This window comes from Pan paniscus, chromosome 15 (assembly GCF_029289425.2).
Source record: "Pan paniscus chromosome 15, NHGRI_mPanPan1-v2.0_pri, whole genome shotgun sequence".
Classification (NCBI taxonomy): Eukaryota; Metazoa; Chordata; class Mammalia; order Primates; family Hominidae; genus Pan; species Pan paniscus.
Window position 1 is genome coordinate 71,416,757 of NC_073264.2, and position 20,517 is coordinate 71,437,273.

At 41.8% G+C, this 20,517-nt stretch overlaps 1 long non-coding RNA gene across 1 annotated transcript in view; it reads left to right on the forward strand.

Annotated features, from left to right (window-relative positions):
* Positions 1 to 20,517, forward strand: part of LOC129393830 (uncharacterized) — a 59,119-nt gene extending 38,602 nt beyond the window's left edge. The window contains exon 3 of the long non-coding RNA XR_008620909.2: positions 19,884 to 20,517. This is a non-coding gene — a long non-coding RNA (uncharacterized LOC129393830). The remainder of the gene's footprint in view (positions 1 to 19,883) is intronic.

The window sequence follows — 20,517 nt, forward strand, 5'->3', positions numbered from 1 at the left end:
AAAATGAAACAAAATAGTGTTGAAGTGTTGGGGCGGCGAAAATTTAGGGGGGTGGTATGGAGAGAGAGAATAAGCGATGTTTCTCAGGGCTGCTTCAAGTGGGATTAGGGGCAGCATGGGAACCTAGAGTGGGAGAGATTAAGCTGAAGGGAGATCCTGTGGTAAGGGGTGATATTGTGGGGATGTTAGAAGAAACATTTGTCATATAGAATGATTGGTGATGGCCTGGATACGGTTTTGGATGAATTGAGAAACTAAATGGAAGATACAAGTTCTGAATAAAAGAAGGAGAAAAATGGGTATCAAAGGACTAAGAATTGGGAGGACCTAGGAAATCTAATTAGAGAGTGCCTAAGGGGGTTCAGCGTAATTACTTGCTTGGTTGGCAAGTTTTTGGGCTTTATCTTTGAGTTTTTTTATGTTGTCATACACCAGGCCAGATTGATTTAGGTAAAAACAACACTCTTCATTTAAGAAAATACAGAGTCCTCCTTTTTCAGCAGTGAGTAAGTCAAGGCCTCGGCGGTTTTGGAGGACAACTGCAGCTAAAGAGTCAACTTGGGCCTGGAGGACTGATAAAGTTTGTGATATGTCTGTGATGCTAGCAGAGAAGTCATTAGACAGGCTACGGAAGGTTGTGACAGAGGTTGAAATGCCTGCTATTCCAGTACCGAGAGCAGTAGTGGAGGCAGAAAGTCTTAAACTGACTATCAAGGGAATTAGTGGAATAACTCTTTTTTGTCATGTCGGTGTCATGAGGGGAACAGGGAGCTCTTCAGTCCTATTTGCAAATTGAATTTTGGGGGTAAGGAAAACTAGTGTGCATGTGCCTGTCTAATTAGCAGGTAGACACATGTAGGTAGAGGATCTACAGAGGAAGAAGAGACCTTGTGCGAGGCAAAACTGGAGATGTAAAGTAAAAAGGTGAGAAGGAGTGCTGAAAGGGGTGTCTTGTCCTAGACTCCTAGGGATCCAGCTAGGGCGGCAGCTGTCAGAGGTTGTAATGGGGACTGATGGGGTAACTGCGTAGAGGGGGAGGTTCGATTTTCATGGTGTATGAGAAAACATTGAGTATCTATGAGCAACTTTTCACTGTTATTTTCGGGGCTGGGTATAAGTAAACAAGAAGAGGGCCTGGGAGGAGAGTCTGACGAGCAAGGGGAAGGTAGCTAAGGGTGGAGTGAAATACAGGGTAAGTGTCTTCTTAAGCAATAATTACTGCTAACGTTTTTAAGTTTGTATGTATTGATAGAGGGTTTGTCTGTAATATGGAGCTGGAAGGCTCTAATTGTTTCAGTGATGTGTGTAGTTGGGCTTCGGAGATGAAGAGTAAAGGAACATCAAGAAGGTGAAAGATTACCTAGGGGAATTCTAGTGGGTCTTTGCTGAGAGATACTTAAAGGAGCGGCCACAGGAATAGTAGTTTGTGTTGTGAGAGGTCTAAATATGGGGGGAGTAGAGTTAATATAAGGAGAAAGGTTTTTTAAATAAGTGCGGAGGAGGGCGGCAGCTTGCTGATCTGAAATGTCTGGGGAAGTGTTGCTGGACTTGTCTAGAAAGTAAATGAGTTCTTCAGGAGGGTAAAGGTGAGGGCTGTTAAAGGAAGTTCAGAGGTGTAAGGAGACAGGAGATGTTGCCTAGTCTGTCTGTAAGGCGGGGACAGCTGTGTAGGCACTGGAAGAAAGGGAAATGCAAAGCTAACAGTTGTTCGCTAAGGAGGGATTAGAAGCGGCTAGGAGAGAATGGGTAAGGTTGATAGTGTGGTGGAGATAGCTGGGGAGAGGTAAAGGGTGGCATAATAATGGGAATGAGAATAAGAGTGAGTATAAAAGTAAAGAATAGAACTTCATCAAGGTGGAAGTATTGGAGGGTGCCCTGCCAACAAAGATCATCTACCTACTTTAAGAGGGAATTAAGAGTGGCGGTTTGGGGATAGCACCGAGAGATATCAGCTGTGATGGCTTGAAGAAACAGTGTAAACTGGCAGTGTAAACAAGAGTAGGGCATTTATAAGTAGTTGAGAACGGAGAATAGGAGTATGACTAGACAGAAAATAGTAGGGATGACAGGTTTTTTTGGGGCTCGGCCTAAGTGGTGGGGGTGACTTCGTAAAGCCTTGTTGCAAAAAGTAGGGTAAGGACGAACAGACCTAATAGAATGAAGGGATGTATTAGGCTCATAAGGGTTATTACTGTTCTTCAGAAATACGAGTGAGTTTAAGGGAAGTAGGGGAGAGTACTTGCGACTTCCAGGAGGAAGAGGAGGGATTAGGCTGGCTGTCCAATGGACACAGCTTTATTCTGGAACGGTGAACTTAGTGGGGAGGATCCTGCAGGCGGACGGCAGTCGGGGTACTATAGATGACTAAGTAGGGTCCGGTCCATCAAGGTTGTAGAGTTTGAGGGGTCAGATTCTTAAGAACTGATCATCTAGCTAGGGTGTCTTCATATGGCTGGGGATCTGGAGTAGGCAAGCGAAGATTAGCAGCCTGGCGAATTTCCTGTCTAGCCTGTTGGAGGACTGGAAGATAGTCGCCTAGAGGGCTGGTGTCTGGGATGAGGTTGGGGCCAAGCAAGAAAGTGCATCCATATAAAAGTTCAAATGGACTGTACCTTGTAGCATCTTGAGGACAGGCTCTAATTCTGAGAAGGGCAAGAGGTAAAAGTCTTGCCCAAACTGTCTAATCTTTAATTTGGAGGCTGAGCTTGGTGAGGTGTGTCTTTAAAAGACTATTAGTCCCTTCTACCTTTCCTGAAGATTGAGGATGGTAAGGGATATGAAGGTTCCACTGAATGCTAAGAGCCTGAGAAACTGCTTGGGTGATTTGACTAGTAAAGGCTGGTCTGTTTTGAGACTGTATAGAGGTAGGAAGGCCTAACCGAGGAACTATGTTTGACAGAAGGGAAGAAATGACTGCGGTGGCCTTCTCAGACCCTGTAGGAAAGGCCTGTACTTATCCAGTGAAAGTGTCTATCTAGACTAAGAGGTATTTTAATTATCTGACTCGGGGCATGTTGAGTAAAGCTATTTGCCAGTCCTGGGTGGGGGCAAATCCTCAAGCTGGATGTGTAGGGAAGGGAGGGCGCGTGAATAATCCCTGAGAAGTAGTAGAATAGCAGATGGAACACTGAGAAGTTATTTCCTTGAGGATAGATTTCCACGATGGAAAGGAAATGAGAGGTTTTAAGAGGCCGGCTAGTGCCTTGTACTGTAGCATAGCCTGCCTTTGCTGGTGTGTGGCGATTAGGCCTGGTGGAACTGCCATCAATAAACCAAGTGTGATCAGGGTGAGAAACAGGGAAGAAGGAAATGTGGGAAATGGGGTGAACGTCAGGTGGATCACAGAGATGCAGTCATGAGGGTCAGGTGTGGTATCCGGAATAATGTGGGAGGCCAGATTGAAGTCCGGGCCAGGAACAATGGTAATTGTGGGAGACTCAACAAAGAGTGAGTACAGCTGAAGGAGCCGGGGAGCAGAAAGTATATGCGTCAGGTGTGAGGAAGAAAATAGATTTTGGAAATTATGAGAGCTATAGAGAGTGAGTTGAGCATAGTTTGTGATTTTAAGGGCCTCAAAGTATTAGGGCGGCAGCAGCCACTGCACGGAGACATAATGGCCAGCTTAAAACAGTAAGGTCAAGTTGTTTGGACAAAAAGGCTACAGGACGCAATCCTGGTCCTTGTGTAAGAATTGTGACTGCACAGCCCTGCACTTCAGCTGTGTGTAATGAAGAGGGTTGGGATGAGTCAGGGAGAGCTAGAGTGGGGGCAGTCTCTAAAGCTGTCTTCAAGGGATGGAAAGAGGAGTGGGGAAAGGATTTAGGATCTATGGGGTCAGCTAGGTTTCTTTTTGTGAGTTTATATAATGGTCTTGTTAGGATGGCAAAACTAGGTATCTAAAGGTGAAAGTATCTAACTATGCCGAGGAAGGAAAGGAGTTGTTGTTTTGTAGAAGGGGTTGGGGTTTGAGAGATTAGTCGGACACAATCAGCAGGGATCAGCAGGGAGAGCACGTGTGTTTTTATGAAGAATTATGCCGAGGTAGGTAACGGATGGAGAAGAAATTTGAGCTTTGGAGGGGGATACCTGATATCCTTTGGAGAATAAATGCTGAAGGAGCAGAAGTGTGTCTTGTTGAGAAGATTCAAAGGAGGGGCTACAAAGAAGAAGGTCATCAATATATTGAATAAGGTGAGAAGCGGAGGGGTGGAAAGAAAGTAAATCATGAGAAAGAGCTTGGCTGAAGTAATGAAGGCTGTCCTTGAAACCTTGCGGCAGCACAGCCTAGGTAAGCTGCTGGGACTGATGGGTGTCAGGGTCAGTCCAGGTGAAAGCAAAGAGAGGCTGGGATGAGGGGTGCAGGGGAATAGTGAAAAAAGCATCTTTAAGATTAAGAACTGAATGGTGAGTTGTGGAGGAAGGTATTGAGGACAAAAGAGTTTACGGGTTGGGCACCACAGGGTGGATAGGCAAAACAATTTGGTTGATAAGGCGCAGATCCTGAACTAATCTGTAAGACTTGTCCGGTTTTTGGACAGGTAAAATGGGGGAATTGTAAGGAGAGTTTATAGGTTTTAGAAGCCCATGCTGTAGCAGGTGAGTGATAACAGGCTTTAATCCTTTTAAAGCGTGCTGTGGGATGGGATACTGGCGTTGAGCGGGGTAAGGGTGATTAGGTTTTAAAGGGATGGTAATGGGCATGTGATCGGTTGCCAGGGAAGAAGTAGAGATGTCTTACACTTGTGGGTTAAGGTGGGGGGATACGAGAGGAAGATGCGAAGGAGGGTTTGGATTGGGGAGAAGGGTGGCAATGAGATGTGGCTGTAGTCCAGGAATAGTCAGGGAAGCAGATAATTTGGTTAAAATATCTTGGCCTAATAAGGGAACTGGGCAGGTGGGGATAACTAAAAAAGAGTGCATAAAAGAGTGTTGTCCAAGTTGGCACTAGAGTGGGGGAGTTTTCAGGGGTTTTGAAGCTTGGCCGTCAATACTTACAACAGTTATCGGGGCAAGGGAAGCAGGCCTTTGAAAAGAAGGCAACATGGTGTGGGTAGCCTTCATATCGATTAGACAGGGGATGGACTTACCTTCTACTGTGAGAGTTACCTGAAGCTCAGCATCCGTGATGGTCTAGGGGGCTTCCGAGGCAATCGGGCAGCATCAATCTTCAGTCGCTAAGCCAAGCAGATCTGGGAAGGAGTCAGTAAGAGAGCCTTGGGCTAGAGCTTTAGGGGCTCTAGGAGTGGCTGCCGGATGAGCTGGGCAGTCTCTCTTCTAGTGGGTCCCTGCACAGATGGGACATGGCTTGGGAGGAATCCTGGGCTGCGGGCATTCTTTGGCCTAGTGGCCAGATTTCTGGCACTTGAAGCAAGATCCTGATGGAGGAAGTCTTGTAGGAATGCTTGACTGCTGTGGCTTAGGCATGTGCGGCTTAGGCATTTTGAAGTTCTTGTATGCTGGAGGTGTGGCCGGGTTTTGTCTCACAGCAGAGGCAAGTAATTGTAACTCAGAAATGCGTTGCCGTCTGGTTGCTTCCTCTCTATTATTGTACACTTTGAAGGCGAGGTTGATTAATTCCTGTTGTGGGGTTTGAGGGCCAGATTCTAATTTCTGAAGTTTTTTCTTAATGTCAGGAGTGGGTTTGGTGATAAAATGCATATTAAGAATAAGGCGGCCTTCTGGCTTTTCTGGGTCTAGGGCAGTATAGCGTCTAAGGGTTGCTGCTAAGCGGGCCATGAACTGGGCTGGGTTTTCGTCTTTACCTTGGGTAGTTTCTTTAAGCTTGTCATAATTAACAGCTTTGTAAGCTACCTTTTTAAGCCCTTCAACTAGGCAGGAAATCATGTAATCTTGCCTAGCTATACCTGGGGAATTTGCCTGATAGTTCTATTGGGGATCCTCTTGGGGAACTGCTCTAATGCCTTCCTGGAGGTCTGGCTCGTGAAGCTGGTGGTTATTATCGTGAGATTGGGCTAGAGAAAAAACTCTTTCCCTTTCATCTAGGGGGAGGGTAGAAGTCAGGATGACATTTAAGTCACTCCAGGTTAAACTGTAGGACAGAGAGATATTGGAATTCCCGTATATATTTAGTGGGGTCTGATGAGAAAGAGCCTAAACGCTGACTGATCTGAGAGAGGTCTGATAGAGAAAAAGGTACATGTACCTTGACTATGCCTTCAGCTCCCGCCACCTCTCTAAGAGGAAATGGTTGGGCAGGTGGGGAAGAACTAGTCGCAAACTAAATTGTAAGCCGGACCGGGTGTGAGGAGGGGAGGTGATAGAAGGATTATAGGGTGGAGGAGCAGAGGCTGAGGAAGAATTGGGACTTAGCTTGGCCTGGTGACGAGCAGCCTGGGGAGGAGGGGAAAGGTCAGATGGGTCTGTAGAAAAAGGAAGACTGGAAAGACTCAGTGACACTGGGTTTGGGACTGAGGGGACAGGCGGGAGGGAAAGAAGGAGGATTTGGGAGGAATCGCATTGGGAACAGAGACTAGGGAGGGAACGAAGTGTGAAAAATGCCTGGACATAAGGCACCTCAGACCATTTGCCTATTTTTCAACAAAAATTATTTAGGTCTTGTAAGGTGGAGAAATCAAAAGTGCCGTTTTCTGGCCATTTAGAGCCATTGCCAAGTTTGTATTGGGGCCAAGCAGTGTTGCAGAAGAAAATAAGGGGTTTAGGTTTTAGGTCAGGTGTGAGTTGAAGAGGTTTTGAGTTCTTGAGAACACAGGCTAAGGGAGAAGAAGGAGGAATGGAGGGTGGAAGGTTGTCCATAGTGAAGGAGGCAAGCCTAGAGAAAAGAGAGAGTAGAGACAAGGAGGGAAGGGGTTCGGGGGTTCTTACCCTCCAGAAAAGCGGGAAAGGGGTTGGGGCGCAGAAATAAGGGATTGGGGTACAGAGATAAGAGGTTGGGGCATGGAAATAAGGGATTGGGGCACAGAGATAAGAGGTCAGGGCACAGAAATAAGGGATTGGGTGCAGAGATAAGAGGTCAGGGCATGGAAATAAGGGAACGGGGCACAGAGATACAAGGTTGGGGTACTTGCCCTTCCTCCAGAAAAGCGGGACTTGCTAAGGGTGAAGGAGAAGGGGTTGGGGGTTTCTTGCCCCCCAGAATGGCGGAGAAGGGGTAGAGACACAGAGAGAAGGGGTTGGGGTACTTGCCCCTCCCCAAGAAAAGCAGGACTTGCTGCTAAGGGTGAATGACCAAGGCAGGCATCCCTGCGTGGTCTGACACCTCTGAAACCTGGGTGAATAATCAGGGATGCATCCCTGGAATGATTAAACACCAGGGGAAGGCTGCCTTCCCAGTCCGTGACCGGCGCCGGAGTTTTGGGTCCACGGATAAAACGTGTCTCCTTTGTCTCTACCAGAAAATGAAAGGAATTGAAATTAAAAGAAGGGAGAGATTGAAGTGTGGTGCCAAGATTGAAAGGAGAAAGAGGTTGAGGGATAGTGAGGGAGGTTGGAGAAGAGAGTAAAAAGAGGCCACTTACCGGATTTGAAATTGGTGAGATGTTTCTTGGGCTGGTTGGTCTGAGGACCTGAGGTTGTAGGTGGATCTTTCTCACGGAGCAAAGAGCAGGAGGACAGGGGATTGATCTCCCAAGGGAGGTCTCCCAATCCGAGTCATGGCACTGAATTTCGTGTGCGTCCATGTGAAGAGACCACCAAATAGTCTTTGTGTGAGCAACATGGCTATTTCACCTGGGTGCAGGTGGGCTGAGTCCAAAAAGAGTCAGTGAAGGGAGACAAGGGTGGGGCTGTTTTATAGGATTTGGGTAGATAAAGGAAAATTACAGTGAAAGGGGGGTTGTTCTCTGGCGGGCAGAGTGGGGGTCACAAGGTGCTCAGTAGGGGAGCTTTTGAGCCAGGATGAGCCAGGAGAAGGAATTTCACAAGACAATGTCATCAGTTAAGGCAGGGCAGGGCATTTTCACTTTTTTGTGATTCTTTAGTTACTTCAAGCCATCTAGGCATATACATGCAAGTCACAGAAGATGCGATGGCTTGGCTTAGGCTCAGAGGCCTGACAGATAGTTCCTGTCTAAATAAAATTGGTCTCCTTATACAATCCTACGATAGATTTCTATGTTATGTTTGATTTGGCATCCATCTTTAATGTTCCTCTAGCACCACTAGCCTTTTTCTTTCTGTACCTTATGATGTAAATTTTGCTATTTGATTTTCACCTGAGTTGTTTCCTTTAATATGCACATTTAAGGCTTTTTATCTGACAACTGCCTTGAGTTATGAAACAGGTTATCAAGAATCTGAAAGTCTAAGATGAGGGGGAAAAAGGTCTTTATTAATCTATAAGATATTCTTCTATCAGCAAGCCTAATACATCTATGTATTTATGTGTTGTGTACACAACATTTCACTACTGAAAATATATGAGAGATCTAATTAATTGGCTAAATAAAAATAAAAGCACTTAAATCAAATACTTTATCAGAAAAAGGAAAGACTAGTCAAATGCTTTTTCAAGTTTATGAGACTTAAAATCATTAATAAATAAACTAGCTTTAAAATTATTGGTAAAGTAGTATTAGAAATGTCTTAAGAATTGCCAGCATACATTTTTATTTGCATTTATTAATCAAGCAATTTCATACTTATCCCTACCAAATACTATGAGGTGTCAGAATTTGGCACAGGGGTTACAAAACTATAAACCTAGCCTAATACAGAATAATCTTTGCTTGTGTGATCTTTAATAAATAAGACATTGATATTGGTTTAATGGAAATAACTACATCTTGAATTATTTAGTAAAACTAACATAACTTCTAATCTTGTGGCTTTAGGCAGCATAGTCCACAGGCAGTAAGGAGATTTGTTTTGGGAAAGGACTGTTACCATCTTTGTTTCAAAGCTAAACTATAAGTTCCTCCCAAAGTCCAGGAATGAATAAGGACAAGCTTGGAGGTTAGAAGCAAGATGGAGTAAGTTAGGTCATATATTTTTCACTGCCTCAGTTAGAATTTTGTAATGGCGAGTTTCATAACTTTAAATGATGACTATCATAGTTTTCATAAATAATCTAGGTAAATGAATAAAATAAAATAATTAGGTAAATATAATGGGATAAATACTTGTAGACAAATGTCATAATTTAGAATCTAAAGTTAAATTAAATGATATTTCATTATTTGGGTATTTTCCGATAAAAATATATTGTAGGAAAACATTCTTTCTAAAAAAAAGTGTCCTTTTTAAAAAGGTGAACAATTTTCGTCTAATTAAAAGCGTATTTAAAGGTTATGTATAAAACAAGTTTAAAGGAACCAGGAAATAGGGGAAATGTAAAGAACGGTATGAGATAAAGAGGCATTTTTTGGTAAGAAAGCTTAAAAAGAAATAATTTTACATGAGAAAGCATTGAAGCCATTTTTTAAAAATCATAACTGAGAAAATTATGACAATGAAAGATATCAGACCTAACTGACCCCATCTTGCTTCTAACCTCTAAACTGTCCTTGTTCATTCCTGGGCATAGGCCAAACTAGCTTTGGGAAGGGATTTAGTGTATAGTTTATATAATAGCCCTCCCCAAAAGGCTAAACTGTTCTTATAAAACAAATGAAAGGCCACCAGCCACCAAGTCAACATGAGAGGGGCTGGAATTCTAAATATTACCTGCCATTATTCCACAGGTCATTAGATTTACAACTTCCCCAATTACTCTTGAAGGTAACATCACTATTGTGAACCTAAGATCGTCCTTTTGAGATATCTTTTCAGGTTTTTGCATTTTTAACAACCAGATGGCCCCACCTGGATCTGCCAACCAGTTCTGTGGCTCCCACCCAGGAACTGACTCAGCAGATGAGAACAGCCTGGACTCCCTATGATTTCATCCCCAAGCGAACCAATCAGCACTCCCAATTCACTGTCCCCATCCCCCACCCACCAAATTAATTTTAAAAACACAAATACCAGAGTTGTCAGGGAGACTGATTTGAGTAATAATAACATTCTGGTCTCCTGCACAGCCAGCTCTGCATTAATTACTCTTTATTACAATTGCCCTGTCTTGATAAATTGACTCTGTCTAGGCAGCAGATAAAGCGAACCCCTTGGGCAGTTACAGAATCTTGTATGGTAAATTTAGACGTAGAATAACATGACTGGTTGTTTAAGAAAGAGGAATGTTCAGGATAAACCAGAAAGTCCAAACATATCATTAATGGTCTGTGTAAGTCACAATAAAAGGTTTTATTAAAAAAAACATTTATATGATCAAGTTATCTATAATTAAAGGGAAATTATAATGGTCTTTCTAGAGATTGGGCTTGATGTAAAAAAAAAACACTTGTACACTAAAGAATTGATTAGAACAGTAAAATTCCCTAAAGGGATTGATTTACTCTTAATAAATTATAAGAGATTTTAATTTTTTAACCCAAAGTTTAATGTTTAGTGCATCTCACTGTTTCTGGTTTTCTCTCCCCTTTTAAAAGGTATGAAATAATAACAATCTCCTTCAACTCATTTTCAGCTCATATTTTTTTTTCTTCAAGATCTGTTTGTTGTAGCCTGATGCTAACAATACTTTCTTAAAAATGTAAAGGAAATGTTTTCTTACAAAATAATATTATGTACATTGCAGAAGGTCTTTTTCCTTTTGGTAACTGGCCTAACAAATTTTACATTTTATTAAAATAATTTCTATATCATTATTATTAAAGTTTTGCTTTGCTTAGGAAAAAACTGAGATTCTTACATCCATGTATCTTTATGTGATTTTAAAGTACTTGTGACATTAAGTTACAGGTATTTGATACTTGGGTCTAAAAAGGACACCAAGTCTTGCTAAATCTTTTTTTTTTTTTTGCCCTTTTTTAAATTATCCTTTAAGTTCTAGGGTACATGTGCACAACATTCAGGTTTGTTACATATGTATACATGTGCCAAGTTGGTGTGCTGCACCCATTAACTCGTCATTTACATTAAGTATTTCTCTTAATGCTATCCCTCCCCCATCCCCCGACTGTACAACAGGCCCCGGTTTGTGGTGTTCCCCACCTTGTGTCCAAGTGTTCTCATTGTTCAATTCCCACCTATGAGTGAGAACATGCAGTGTTTGGTTTTCTGTCCTTGCGATAATTTGCTCAGAATGATGGTTTCCAGCTTCATCTGTCTCCCTACAAAGGATATGAACTCATCCTTTTTTATGGCTTCATAGTATTCCATGGTGTATATGTGCCACATTTTCTTAACCCAGTCTATCACTGATGGACATGTGGGTTGGTTCCAAGTCTTTGCTATTGTGAATAGTGCCGCAATAAACATACGTGTGCATGTGTCTTTATAGTAGCATGATTTATAATCCTTTGGGTATATACCCAGTAATGGGATGGCTGGGTCAAATAGTATTTGTAGTTCTAGATCCTTGAGGAATTGCCACACTGTCTTCCACAATGGTTGAACTAGTTTACAGTCCTACCAACAGTGTAAAAGTGTTCCTATTTCTCCACATCCTCACCAGAACCTGTTGTTTTCCTGACTTTTTAATGATCGCCATTCTAACTGGTGTGAGATGGTATCTCATTGTGGTTTTGATTTGCATTTCTCTGATGGCCAGTGATGATGAGCATTTTTTCATGTGTCTGTTGGCTGCATAAATGTCTTCTTTTGAGAAGTGTCTGTTCATATCCTTTGCCCACTTTTTGATGGGGTTGTTTGATTTTTTCTTGTAAATTTGTTTAAGTTCTTTGTAGATTCTGGATGCTAGCCTTTTTTCAGATGGGTAGATTGTAAAAAATTTTCTCCCATTCTATAGGTTGCCTGTTCACTCTGATGGTAGTTTCTTTTGCTGTGCAGCAGCTGTTTAGTTTAATTAGATCCCATTTGCCAATTTTGGCTTTTATTGCCATTGCTTTTGGTATTTTAGTCATGAAGTCCTTGCCCATGCCTATGTCCTGAATGGTATTGCCTAGGTTTTCTTCTAGGGTTTTTATGGTTTTAGGCCTAACATTTAAGTATTTAATCCATCTTGAATTAATTTTGGTTTAAGGTGTAAGGAAGGGATCCAGTTTCAGCTTTCTACATATGGCTAGCCAGTTTTCCCAGCACCATTTATTAAATAGGGAATCCTTTCCCCATTTCTTGTTTTTGTCAGGTTTGTCAAAGATCAGATGGTTGTAGATATGTGGTATTATTTCTGAGGGCTCTGTTGTGTTCCATTGGTCTATATCTCTGTTTTGGTACCAGTACCATGCTGTTTTTTTTACTGTAGCCTTGTAGTATAGTTTGAAGTCAGGTAGCATGATGCCTCCAGCCTTGTTCTTCTGGCTTATGATTGCCTTGGCAATGTGGGCTCTTTTTTGGTTCCATATGAACTTTAAAGTAGTTTTTTCCAATTCTGTGAAAAAAAGTCATTGGTAGCTTGATGGGGATGGCATTGAATCTATAAATTATCTTGGGCAGCATGGCCATTTTCATGATACTGACTCTTCCTATCTGTGAGCATGGAATGTTCTTCTATTTGTTTGTGTCCTCTTTTATTTTGTTGAGCAGTGGTTTGTAGTTCTCCTTGAAGAGGTCCTTCACGTCCCTTGTAAGTTGGATTCCTAGGTATTCTCTTTGAAGTAATTGTGAATGGGAGTTCACTCATGATTTGGCTGTTTGTCTCTTATTGGTGTATAGGAATGCTTGTGATTTTTGCACATTGATTTTGTATCCTGAGACTTTGCTAAAGTTACTTATCAGCTTAAGGAGATTTTGGGCTAAGACGATGGGGTTTTCTAAATATACAATTATGTCATCTGCAATCAGGGACAATTTGATTTCCTCTTTTCCTAACTGAATACCCTTTATTTCTTTCTCCTGCCTGATTGCCCTGGTCAGAACTTCCAACACTATGTTGAATAGGAGTGGTGAGAGAGGGCATCCCTGTCTTGTGCCAGTTTTCAAAGGGAATGCTTCCAGTTTTTGCCCATTCAGTATGATATTGGCTGTGGGTTTGTCATAAATAGCTCTGATTATTTTGAGATACGTCCCATCAATACCTAGTTTATTGAGAGTTTTTAGCATGAAGGGCTGTTGAATGCTTTTTCTGCATCTGTTGAGATAATCATGTGGGGCTTTTTTTGGTTTTTGTTTTTGAGACAGAGTCTCGCTTTGTTGCCCAGGCTGGAGGGCAGTGGCATGATCTTGGCTCACTGCAAGCTCCGCCTCCCAGGTTCACGCCATTCTCCTGCCTCAGCCTCCTGAGTAGCTGCAACTACAGGCACCCACCACCACACCCAGCTAATTTTTTGTATTTTTAGTAGAGATGGGGTTTCACCATGTTAGCCAGGATGGTCTCAATCTCCTGACCTCGTGATCTGCCCACCTTGGCCTCCCAAAGTGTTGGGACTACAGGCGTGAGCCACCACGCCCAGCCCCAATCGTGTGGTTTTTGTCTTTGGTTCTGTTTATATAATGGATTACGTTTATTGATTTGCATATGTTAAACCAGCCATGCATCCCAGGGATGAAGCCAACTTGATCATGATGGATAAGCTTTTTGATGTGCTGCTGGATTCAGTTTGCTAGTATTTTATTGAGCATTTTCACTTCAATGTTCATCAGGGATATCAGTCTACAATTCTCTTTTTTTGTTGTGTCTCTGCCAGGCTATGGTATCAGGATGATGCTGGCCTCATAAAATGAGTTAGGGAGAATTCCCTTGTTTTCTATTGATTGGAATAGTTTCAGAAGGAATGGTACCAGCTCCTCTTTGTACCTCTGGTAGAATTCGGCTGTGAATCCATCTGGTCCTGGACTTTTTTTGGTTGGTAGGCTATTAATTATTACCTCAATTTCAGAGCCTGTTATTGGTCTATTCAGGGATTCAACTTCTTTCTGGTTTAGTCTTGGGAGGGTGTATGTGTCCAGGAAAGTAGATTTTCTAGTTTATTTGCATAGAGGTGTTTATAGTATTCTCTGATGGTCATTTGTATTTCTGTGGGATTGGTGGTGACATCCCCTTTATCATTTTTTATTGAGTCTATTTGATTCTTCTCTCTTTTCTTCTTTATTAGTCTTGCTAGTGGTCTATCAATTTTGTTGATCTTTTCAAAAAACCAGCTCCTAGATTCATTGATTTTTTGAAGGGTTTTTCATGTCTCTATCTCCTTCAGTTCTGGCTCTGATCTTAGTTATTTCTTGCCTTCTGCTAGCTTTTGAATGTGTTTGCTCTTGCTTCTCTAGTTCTTTTCATTGTGATGTTAGGGTGTCAATTTTAGATCTTTCCTGCTTTCTCTTGTGGGCATTTAGTGCTATAAATTTCCCTCTACACACTACTTTAAATGTGTCCCAGAGATTCTGGTACGTCGTGTCTTTGTTCTCATTGGTTTCAAAGAACATCTTTATTTCTGCTTTCACTTAGTTATTTACTCAATAGCCATTCAGGAGCAGGTTGTTCAGTTTCCATGTAGTTGAGCGGTTTTGAGTGAGTTTCTTAATCCTGAGTTCTAATTTGATTGCACTGTGGTCTGAGAGACAGTTTGTTATAATTTCTGTTCTTTTACATTTGTTGAGGAGTGCTTTACTTCCAACTATGTGGTCAATTTTGGAATAAGTGCCATGTGGTGCTGAGAAGAATGTATATTCTGTTGATTTGGGGTGGAGAGTTCTGTAGAAGTCTATTAGGTCTGCTTGGTGCAGAGCTGAGTTAAAGTCCTGGATATCCTTGTTAACTTTCTGTCTCATTGATCTGTCTAATGTTGACAGTGGAGTGTTAAAGTCTTCCATTATTATTGTGTGGAAGTCTAAGTCTCTTTGTAGGTCTCTAAGGACTTGCTTTATGAAGCTGGGTGCTCCTGTATTGGGTGCATATATATTTAGGATAGTTATCTCTTCTTGTTGAATTGATCCCTTTACCATTATGTAATGGCCTTCTTTGTCTCTTTTGATCTTTGTTGGCTTAAAGTCTGTTTTATCAGAGACTGGGATTGCAACCCCTGCTTTTCTTTTGCTTTCCATTTGCTTGGTAGATCTTCCTCCATCCCTTTATTTTGAGCCTATGTGTGTCTCTGCACATGAGATGGGTCTCCTGAATACAGCACACTGATGATGCATCTTGACTCATTATCGAATTTGCCAGTCTGTGTCTTTTAATTGGGGCATTTAGCCCATTTACATTTAAGGTTAATATTGTTATATGTGAATTTGATCCTGTCGTTATGATGTTAGCTGGTTATTTTGCTTGTTAGTTGATGCAGTTTCTTCCTAGCATCAATGGTCTTTACAATTTGGCATGTTTTTGCAGTGGCTGGTACCAGTTGTTCTTTTTCATGTTTAGTGTTTCCTTCAGGAGCTCTTGTAAGGCTGGTGGTGACAAAATCCCTCAGCATTTGCTTGTCTATAAAGGATTTTATTTCTCCTTCACCTATGAAGTTTGGCTGGATATGAAATTCTGGGTTGAAAATTATTTTCTTTAAGAATGTTGAATATTGGCCCCCACTCTCTTCTGGCTTGTAGAGTTTCTGCTGAGAGGTCCGCTGTTAGTCTGATGGGCTTCCCTTTGTGGGTAACGCGACCTTTCTCTCTGGCTGCCCTTAACATTTTTTCTGTCATTTCAACCTTGGTGAATCTGACAATTATGTGTCTTGGGGTTGCTCTTCTCAAGGAGTATCTTTATGGCATTCTCTGTATTTCCTGAATTTCAATGTTGGCCTGCCTTGCTAGGTTGGGGAAGTTCTCCTGGATAATATCCTGAAGAGCATTTTCCAACTTGGTTCTCCCCGTCACTTTCAGGTACACCAATCAGACAAAGATTTGGTATTTTCACATAGTCCCATATTTCTTGGAGGATTTGTTAATTTCTTTTAACTCTTTTTTTCTCTAAACTTCTCTTCTCACTTCATTTCATTCATTTGATCTTCAGTCACTGATACCCTTTCTTCCATTTGATCTAATCGGCTGCTGAAGCTTATGCGTGCATCATGTAGTTCTCGTGCCATGGTTTTCAGCTCCATCAGGTCATTTAAGGTCTTCGCTATGCTATTTATTCTAGTTATCCATTTGTCTAATCTTTTTTCAATATTTTTAGCTTCTTTGCGATGGGTTTGAACATCCTCCTTTAGCTCGGAGAAGTTTGTTTTACTTATTGATCTTTTGAAGCCTACTTCTGTCAACTTGTCAAAGTCATTCTCCGTCCAGCTTTGTTCCATTGCTGGTGAGGAGCTGCATTCTTTTGGAGGAGAAGAGGTGCTCTGACTTTTAGAATTTTCAGCTTTTCTGCTCTGGTTTCTCCCCATCTTTGTGGTTTTATCTACCTTTGGTCTTTGATGATGGTGACCTACAGATGGGGTTTTGGTGTGGATGTCCTTTTTATTGATGTTGATCCTATTCCTTTCTGTTTGTTAGTTTTCCTTCTAACAGTCAGGACCCTCAGCTGCAGGTCTGTTGGAGTTTGCTGGAGGTCCTCTCCAGACCCTGTTTGCCGGGCTATCACTAGCGGAGGCTGCAGAACAGCAAATATTGCAGAACAGCAAATGTTGCTGCCTGATCCTTCCTCTAGAAGCTTCGTCTCAGAGGGGCACCCGGCTGTATGAGGTGTCAGTCGGCCCCTACTGGGAGGTGTCTCCCAGTTAGGCTATTCGGGGGTCAGGGACCCACTTGAGGAGGCAGTCTGTCAGTTCTCAAATCTCAAACTCCGTGCTGGGAGAACCACTACTCTCTTCAAAGCTGTCAGACAGGGACGTTTAAGTCTACAGAAGTTTCTGCTCCCTTTTGTTCAGCTGTGCCCTGACCCCAGAGGTGGAGTCTACAGAGGCAGGCAGGCCTCCTAGAGCTGCAGTGGGCTCCACCCAGTTCAAGCTTCCCGGCCACTTTGTTTACCTAGTCAAGCCTCAGCAATTGCAGACGCCCCTCCCTCAGCCTCACTGCCACCTTGCAGTTCAATCTCAGACTGCTGTGTTAGCAGTGAGCAAGGCTCCATGGGCATGGGACCCTCCAAGCCACGCATGGGATATAATCTCCTGGTGTGCCGTTTGCTAAGACCATTGGAAAAGCGCAGTATTAGGGTGGGAGTGTCCCGATTTTCCAGGTACCGTCTGTCACGGCTTCCCTTTGCTAGGAAAGGGAATTCTCCGAACCCTTGTGCTTCCAGGGTGAGGTGATACCCCGCCCTTCTTTGGCTCACACTCACATGGGCTGCACCCACTGTCCAACAAGTCCCAGTGAGATGAACCTTGTACCTCAGTTGGAAATGCAGAAATACCCATCTTCTGCGTCACTCACACTGGGAGCTGTAGACTGGAGCAGTTCCTATTCGGCCATCCCTTTCTAACTCTTAAACACTGACAGCAATTAAAGCCTCATCTTCAGGCCCCATAGAAGATGCCAATCAAAATAAACTACATTCTTGAGACACAGGCCCAGAAATTAAAGCCATTCAACTCCACAAGGCCCAGGGACTATTGTGGAAGAGGTGGGCATGTGAGATTGTGAGGGCCGATTTTAAGAGATAAAATAAGTTCAGTTTCTCTACAAATTAACCATTAATGTCAAAGTCACACCTCTGCAAGACTAGCATATGGGTAACATTTGAAAAACAAATTTAATTGGCTTCATGCTGTTTTTATTAGGGCTTATTATTTGGAAAATTAAGTCTTCTCTCTCAAAGAATGAAGGTTTTCTCTTTTTTGAAATCCTTGAGTTATCACTTTGGTTAAATGAATGACTTACTTTACAATGGCCTGTAATCCCATTTTGTGATATCAAGTGTTTTATTTATTTATTAATTATTATTATTATTATTATTACTTTTTAAAATGGAGTCTCGCTCTGTTGCCCAGGTTGGAGTGCAATGGCATGATCTCAGCTCACTGCAACCTCTGCCTCCTGTGTTCAAGCGATTCTCCCGCCTCAGCCTTCCAAGTAGCTGGGACTACAGAAGTGCACCACCACACCTGGCTAATTTTTTGTATTTTTAGTGGAGATGGGGTTTCACCATATTAGCCAGGCTGGTCTCAAACTCCTGACCTCAGGTGACCCACTCACCTTGGCCTCCCAAAGTGCTGGGACTACAGGAATGAGCCACCATGCCTGGCCTGGTATCAAGTATTTTAAACCTTTGATATTTGACGAACTTTCCAAAATCAAATTATACATTTTCATTTCTGACCTAATTAATCCTTTAAGATATTATTAGTAGGATCCCTAAAGTCAAAAAATGACATGTTTGGCTTATTTGATATAGAAATTATACAGGAAGCATTGTCAAATATGAAATGGTGTTTGGTTTTTCTTTGGGCCGTATTTGTATAAATATGTTGCTGGTATGTGTTCCAAAATTATGGGAAACTCCTATAATTCTGATATGACTTAGTGTATGTTATCAGTAATAATTATAATTGTTATGTTAAATTATTGTGTGACACAGAGGTAACAAATTTCCTTGTCAATTGTGTCTTTGACTATGGCTGCCCTTCTTGTCTTGTTTTGGTCCTCTTTAGAAGGTGGTTTTATAATCAGCTATAAAACTCTTAACAGGTGCTCTTGAATGCAGTTTTCTGATAGCTTTGGAGATTGTGACATCAGAATAGAGGAGAAACTTTCAGGGCTCATAGAGAGTTGAAATGCTCCTGAATATCAAACAGAATAGGAATTAACTGCATGGACTAAACTAATAGAATAAAACGTTGCTGATCCTTTGTTTTGTTTTTCAGAGTCAAAAAGACTTTTAAGCTATTTACAGCTTTTAACAATTGAGTAAAGTATATTCCCTTTGTTTCTCTCTACCTGATTTCTACATAATTTGGGAACTATTTGTGAATATTCTTTTTTTTTTTTTTTTTTTTGAGATGGAGGCTTGCTCTGTCACCCAGGCTGGAGAGCAATGACGTGATCTCAGCTCACTGCAACCTCTGCCTCTCGGGTTCAGGCAATTCTGCTGCCTCAGCCTCCCGAGTAGCTAGGACTACAGGCACCCACCACCACGCCTGGCTAATTTTTATATTTTTAGTAGAGGCGGGGTTTCACCATATTGGCCAGGCTGGTCTCAAACTCCTGATCTTGTGATCCACTCGCCTCGGCGTCCCAAAGTGCTGGGATTACAGGTGTGAGCCACTGCACCTGGCCTGTGAGTATTCTTAATTTATGATAATAGTTATTTGCATAAGTACAATAAGAATCTGTTTTCATTTGTAACAGGACACAATTGGAGAAACTGGTTATTTTACCAAGGCTTTGACTGGAATGGTGTGCTTTCCTTTAAGGAATCAAACTTGACTTATGGAGCCAATATAAGCCCCTTGGAAAAACTGGCCTTATATCTTTGTCTGCACAGTCCCTGTACAGGGTTCCTGACCTGTGGTAAATAAAGAATGTCACTTTCTGACAGGCTCAGGAGCCCCAAGTTTATCTTGGAACCTGAAGAAGAGAGGAATTCACCCAACTCATAAGTATTTGATGGTCCAAATCCATGGCTGGGCTCAGCTTTAAAAAAGTCTTATGTGAGATTCCTTCTATGGAACAAAGTTCCATCAAAGCCAATTTAAAAGCGTATGTAAAAAATAAATAATTATTCTTGCTGCACTATATACAAATAATCAAGCCAAGTATAATAAAGCAAATCAGTCCTACCATGATTTGTCTTTTGTAAAAATGGAAAACTGGAGAGAGAAAAATTATATTTCAAAAACTGTAGTACACTTAATATGGTTTGGCTGTGTCCCCACCCAAATCTCATCTTGAATTGTAGCTCCCATAATTCCCACACGTTGTGGGAAGGACCTGGTGGGAGATAATTGAATCATGTTGTTGGGGGCAGTTTCCCCCATACTGTTCTCATGGTAGTGAATAAGTCTCATGAGATCTGATGGTTTTATAAGTGGAAATCCCTTTTGCTTGGTTCTAATTTTCTCTTGTCTGCCGCCATGTAGGACATGACTTTTGCCTTCTGCCATGATTGTGAGACCTCCCCAGCCACATGAAACTGTGAGTCCATTAAACCCCTTTTTCTTTATAAATTACTCAGTCTTGGGTATGTCTTTATCAGCAGCATGAAAATGGATGAATACAACACCTGTTGTTAGATTCTAGTCTTGTCTAATGTTTTTCAATTTTTATTATTTTCTACAGTTTGGACTGAATTCTAATTTTTCTTGGCTACAAGCCTGCAAAATAATGTTTTCCATTTTTTCCTTCTTTTTTTCCCCCATTTTTCCTAATTTGGAACCACCAAAAACTAAGCTGTGCTTTTGTAAAGCCCTGTGAACTGAAGCTAGACAACTAAACTTCAGAAGAAAGTAACAGCAACCTGTTTACATACATAAGCCACTTTCATACCTGCCTACTGATATATGGACTTCATAGTAATGTGGCCTATATTGATTTCCCAGGATTGTTCTTTAGTTTGATGTTGCTTTTCTCCCTTCCTCCCCCTATTTTCTCTTCATAGAATATAAGACTTCACAACCTGCTGAAAATGAGCTTTCCTAATAACTCGGGACCTACCTGTCTAGGAATAAACCATCCTAAACATGAAAGATAGAGAAAATGTGAGACCAGAGACTC